Raw genomic sequence first — 6,139 nt, forward strand, 5'->3', positions numbered from 1 at the left:
TGTCCCTTTATCCTGCCATGGTCTTCTTCATGTCCTTCATATCCTTTGCTGTTTTCATTCCTCATTGTAGTTCTTTGATTATTGTGCCAAGTACTGTGTCTCTTCTGATATTTTGATTTGGGTGTTTGGGATCGGGTGCTCCATATTGTCTGGTTTTATCATATGCATTAAGATTTTCTGTTGTTTTTGGCCTCTTGGCATTTGCTTTGCTTTATAGGGTTCTTTCAAGCTGTAAAAAAAAATACCAATCTAATTTTTCAGAAATACAAGTTGGTGGCGTACACTTTCTCTAACTAACCAGCAGATGGCGTCTGCGAGTCACCTATACCCCTCAAGTCAGTTCTCCTCAAGTTTGTCCTTGTGGTGTGTGGGGAAATGATTCTTGTGGGGTTCAGTTGGGGAACTCAGTTTGGGTGTGTTGCTGGAGCCGTCCGCCCTGAATGTGGGGCGTGTCTGGGTGGCTAGGGAGGCAGGGCAGCTTTAATATTCAAGCCCTCCAGGTGTTCCCAGAGATTCAAGGCCGCTGCAAGAGTCTAAGCCTTCATTTCAGTTCTGCCCCAGACCTTCTCTGTCACTGACCCATAAACCACCAGCATTGATGTAGCTTCCCTAGATTTACTGAGCTGGCCCCCCTTCTCAGCTGTGATCTTCCAGGATCTCTGCTGAGGGAAGGCTGTGCTACGTCTCAAGTGCACACCGTCCCTCAAGGGAAGCCCCGGGCCGCCAGGCTGTGCAGGGGTACTCTCAGCCTGATGCAAAGATGGCTGAACGGGGCGTCTCAACCCGCCCCCTCCTCACACAGTTCCTCCTTCCCAGCTCCAGGATGACTGGCGGGGCTCTGGGCTGTGGGCACGGCCCCAGGCAGGAGTGTCTCCAGCCCACCGGGGAGCCAGCTGCAAGCCGAGGGGTTTCTTTCTCCTTCCGGCTCTCACCTCTGCTCCCCTGGCACTAGGGCAATCAGCAGCGGGCTATCCTCCACACCAGACACCAAGAGGATGGCACAGCCCGCTCCTGCCGTGCTTCACTGCACAGTTCCCACCGTCGCAACTGCAGCTGCTCCTGAGTTTTTCCTTTAATTTAAAAGAACCAGTCCATCTCCAAACGCCAACCCCCGGCTTCCCCACACCGCAGTGTGGCCGCGGGTCTTTTAGCCGGCTTACTCACTTGTTTCAGAATGTGAACTCCCGGTTTCACCAAGTGTATGGCCCCTGTGGTTCTAGCAGAACTTGTCAAGCTGGTGCATTGCTGAAACCAGTATTCTGGGTCACCTTCTGTTTTTTATTTAGTATTTTTCACTGAGGTGTTTTTTGCCCTGTCTCACCTAGCCCATCTTAGGTTCTCCCTCCCTAGAATTCTTTAAAAAGCACTGTAGGTTACCTGGGGTCAGGGGTGGGTGGGGATTGACTGGGAAGGGGCACAAAGGACCTTTAGGGGATGCTGGAAATCTTCTATGTGAAAATCAAGGTGCTGGTTACACAGGGGTATATGTTTGTTAAAATATATTGAACTTTATCCTTAAAATGGGTGTCTTTGATTGGATGTAGATTATACCTCAATAAAGTTGATTAAACAGAAAGGGGAAGGAGTCATGTGTGGGAAGCTCACGGCAGCTGGGAGAAGAGCTGGGAACTGGCTGCATCTTAACAAGCCCACTGGGGCTCCGAAGAATGACCTCTCTTTCCCTGGGCCCTGCCCCTCCTCTCACCCGGGTCTGGGTTCACTTCATCTCACTCAGAGCAGGCGCCCAGGCTGATGTGCCAGTGTACACAGCTTGCCACACGCAAGACCCCACGTGGAGGAGGCAGCCGTGGAAAGGAACGATGTTCCGGTTCATGCGACAACATGGATGAACGCTGAAGACATCCTGTTGAGTGAAGAAAGCCAGACACGAAAGGACAAACAATGCATGATCCCACTGATAGGAAATAAATAGAACAAGCAAACTCATAGAGTCAGAAAACCAGAATACAGATGACCAGGGTCTGGGGTGGGAGTAGGGAAGGGGGAGATCATGCTTCAATTGTACAGTTTCTATTTGAGGTGATGGAAAAGTTTTGTAATGGATAGATGTGATGGCAGCACAACATAGAGAACATAACTACCAGCACTGAATTATGTATTTGAATGTGGTTAATAGGGGATATTTTAGGTTGCATGTATGGTACTAGGACAACAAAAATAAAAAGCCCATTGGACTGTACATCACAATGAACCCTAATGTAAACCATGATCTACAGTTAATAATATAATAATATCCTTTCATCATCTGTAACAAATATACCACACTAATGCAAGGTGTTAATAATAGGGAAGTATATGGGAACTCTGTATTTTGTGCATTTTTCTGTAACCCTTCAACTTCTCTAATTAAAACAAAACTATGAGTTAGTATTACTGTATCACATCCCCATTTTACAGCTGGGGAAACTGAAGTGCAGTTGACTAGTGGGAGGCTGGGAATTCAAACCCATGTGTCTCAGCCACCCACACGGCACTACCTGCGGTTGTGGCTAGACATGGGGGGACACAGGGGTGTAGCTGCCTCTGCTTCGAGAAGGAAAGCTGACCTGGCGGCATCCACAGCCAAGCAGCAGGCCCCCGGCACACCCCTCCCTGCGACACGGAGCCGCTCTGGGGACTGCAGGGACAGCATTCAGCTGCCATCTTCCTGCCTCAGAAGCATTCCTTAAAAAGAAAATTACCAGGGCTTGGGGTCTTTTCAGGGCAGCCTGGCTGCTTCCCATTGTCTCCATGAAAACCTGGCTTTCTAGCCCAGCCTGGTCTACACAACCTTCCAATTCGTTTGCTTTACACAGCAGTTCTCAAACTAGGCTGCTCAGTGGGGTTGGCTGGGGGGCTTTAAAAAATACTGGTGCTTGGGGACCACCCCAAGAAATTCTAATTGATCTGGAGTGAGGCCTGGGCAACAGGATTTTTGAATCTCCCCAGGAGGTTCTAATGTTGATGTATGGCCAAGTTTGAGAACCTCTGCTTCACACTTTCAGTTGATCTCATTTTTCCATTTTAAACTTTTATTATAGTAACAAATATACAGCACAAAGTTTCATTTTAACCACCTTCAAGTGTACAGTTCAGCAGTATTAGTTATATTTATAATATTGTGCTACCATCACCAGTATCCATTACCCCTACTTTTTCATCACATCAAACATTAACTACTCACCATTAAGCTACAAACTCCCTCTTCCCACCATGCCCCCTACCCCCAGCCTCTGGTAACCTATAAGCCACCATCTGTCTCTATGAAGTTAGCTTCTTCTAGGTAATTCATATGAGCAAGAGCTTACAATATTTGTCCTTTTGTGTATGGCATATTTCACTCAATATGACGTTTTCAAGATTCAGCCATGTTGTAGCATGTATCAGAACTTCATTCCTTTTGACAGCTGAGTAATATTCCATTGTATGGATATACCACATTTTGTGTATCCATTCATCCATTGATGGATGGTTGGATTGCTTCCACCTTTTGGCTATTATGAGTAACTCTGCTATGATCAACGGTTTATGAGTATCTGATTGAGTTCCTGTTTTGGGGTATACACCAAGAAGTGGGATTGCAGGGTCACATGGTAACTCTATTTTCAATATTCTGAGGAACCACCAAATTGATGTCCACAGTGGCTGCACACCAACAATGTGTGTAAGGGTCCCTATTTCTCCACATTCTCACCAACACTTATTTTCTGTTTTTTTAAATAATAGCCATCCTAATGAGTGTGACGTGGTATCTCTCTGTGGTTTTGCCTTCCATCTCCCTGGGAACCAATGATGTTGTACATCTATTTGTGTGCTTTTGGGCCACTTATATCTATCTTGAGAAATGTCTATACAAGCCTTTGCCTATTTTTTATTTGGGTTGTCTTTTTGTTGTTCAGTTTTAACAGTTCTTTATATATTCTGGACTTGAAACCCTTATCAGATATATGGCTCATAATTATTTTTTCCCATTCTTTAGATTCTCTGAACTTTCTTAATAGTGATGTACAGGTTTTAAATTTTGACAAAGTCTATTATTTTTTTCCTTTGTGGCCCATGTTTTTGGTGTTATATCTAAGAAATCACTACTAAATCCCAAGTTATGAAGGTGGCCTCTACATGTTCTTCTATTTTTATGGTTTTGCTCTTATGGTAAGTCTTTGACCATTTTGAGCTATTTTTTCTATGTGGATTTCCAATTTTCCCAGCACCATTTGTTGGAAAGACTATTTTCTCCCCACTGAGTGGACTTGTCAAAAATCAGTTGGGCTTATTTCTGAACTCTTGATTCTAGTTCATTGGTCTATCTGTCTGTCTTTATGCCAGTACCACACTGATTTGAATACTTTGGCTTTGTAATTTTGAAAGAAGGAAATGGGATTTCTCTTTCTTCTTCCTTTGAAAACTGATTTGGCTATTTGAGGCCCCTTGTGATCCCACATAAATTTGAGGATTGACTTTTTCATTGCTGCAAAACAAAGCTGCTGAGATTTGGTAAGTATTGCATTGAATCCGTAGATTACTTTGGGTAATACTGACATGTTAGTAATATTAAATCTTCCTACCCATGAACATGGATGCCATGCCATTAATTTAGGTCTTATTTATTTAAGCAAAGCTGTGTAGTTTTCCATGTACAAGTCCTTCATCTCCTTGGTTAAATTTATTTTTAGATATTTTATTCTTTTACAAGCTTACTGCAAACGGAATTGGTTTTTTTAATTTCCATTTCAGGATATTCTTGTTGGTATATAGAGACTAACTGATTTTTATGTGTAATCTTGTAGCCTGCAACTCTGCTGGAGTCGTTTATTGTTTCTCGTTTTTTCGTGTGTATGTGGATTCCTCAGGATTTTCTACATATGGGCCCATGTCATCTGAGGCATTCCAATTTGGATGACTTTTTTTTCTTGCTTAATTGCTCTGGACAGGACTTCTAGTACAACATTGAATAGCAGAGGTGAAAGCAGGCATCCTTGTCTTGTTCCTGGCCTCAGGGGGAAGGCTTTCATTAACTGATTTTTGTTCTAATGTCAGAGGCCCAGGAATTTGGGGAATAGAAGACATCTCAGATAGGAAATACATGTACTGTGGAAAAGCGTTTATAATAGACATAAAATTTTTTTAAGGATAGAAGATACATAAAGCTCAGGGTACAAATATGTGCAAGCAAAGCAGTTAAAAAAAAAAAAAAAAATTCTGGTCCAGAACATATTTAACATCCCAGGCCCATCTTAGATTCAATTTTCAGAGAAAGTCACCCTTTCTAATCTTTTCGCTAAGATTTTCAGATAGAAACTTACCCTTTCATTAGGAAAGGGTGAGTTTTTGCATTTTTGGTTGTACATGAAATAGTCGTTATCATGTTAAACCTTTATATTATTTTGAGATTAAATATGGTTTCAGGAGAAATGTATGGGTGTCAGAAGTTGACAAGAGATGACAGTGAAGGCTTTATTTATGTCAACTTGATTTCCGTTATTCAAATACTTACCTAAGTATTACTGTGATGCTATTTGTGCAGAAGTAATTAAAGCTACTATCAGCCGACTTCAAATACAGGGATTATACTGGATAATCTGGGGGGGGGGGGCGGCCCTGAGTGAATCAGTTTCAAGGTCTTAAAAGCAGGGCTGAGGTTCCCCCAAGACAGAAGAAATACCATCTGTGAGACACCTTTGCTGGTCCCAGGAAATTCCCTCCTGCTGCTTGTTCTATTCCTTGATTGGCTGCCCCATGGATTCTGGACTTGCTGAGCCAGACCCAACAACTACATAAGCCAACCCCTTATGATAAATCTAATTATAAGGGCATTCAATCATAATCATACTGGTTCTGCTTCTTTGGTTAAACAGTGGACGCTAATGTTAAACCACAGGCTCTAGTTAATACTAAATTATAACAATATTCTTTCATCATTGTAATAGATGTGCCACACTAATGGGAGGTATTAATAATGGCGGGAGGGGTATATGAGAACCCTATTTTTTGCATTTTTCTGTAAACCTGTCTCTTAAACAAACCTGATAGAGATAAGCAATCAAGAAGAATGTCCACAAGAGGGCCTCACAGTTCCTAGACCATATTACAGCACAATTCAAGAGATGGATTTAAATCACATTGCTTTAGGGAGGAGAAA

General features: G+C 42.8%; 1 protein-coding gene across 8 annotated transcripts in view; it reads right to left on the reverse strand.

The window, feature by feature from the left end:
* The window catches only part of RERE (arginine-glutamic acid dipeptide repeats), a 771,648-nt gene that overhangs the window by 324,645 nt on the left and 440,864 nt on the right, over positions 1-6,139 (reverse strand). The window lies entirely within an intron of this gene.

The sequence above is a fragment of the Choloepus didactylus genome, chromosome 2 (assembly GCF_015220235.1).
Source record: "Choloepus didactylus isolate mChoDid1 chromosome 2, mChoDid1.pri, whole genome shotgun sequence".
NCBI classification, from domain to species: Eukaryota; Metazoa; Chordata; class Mammalia; order Pilosa; family Megalonychidae; genus Choloepus; species Choloepus didactylus.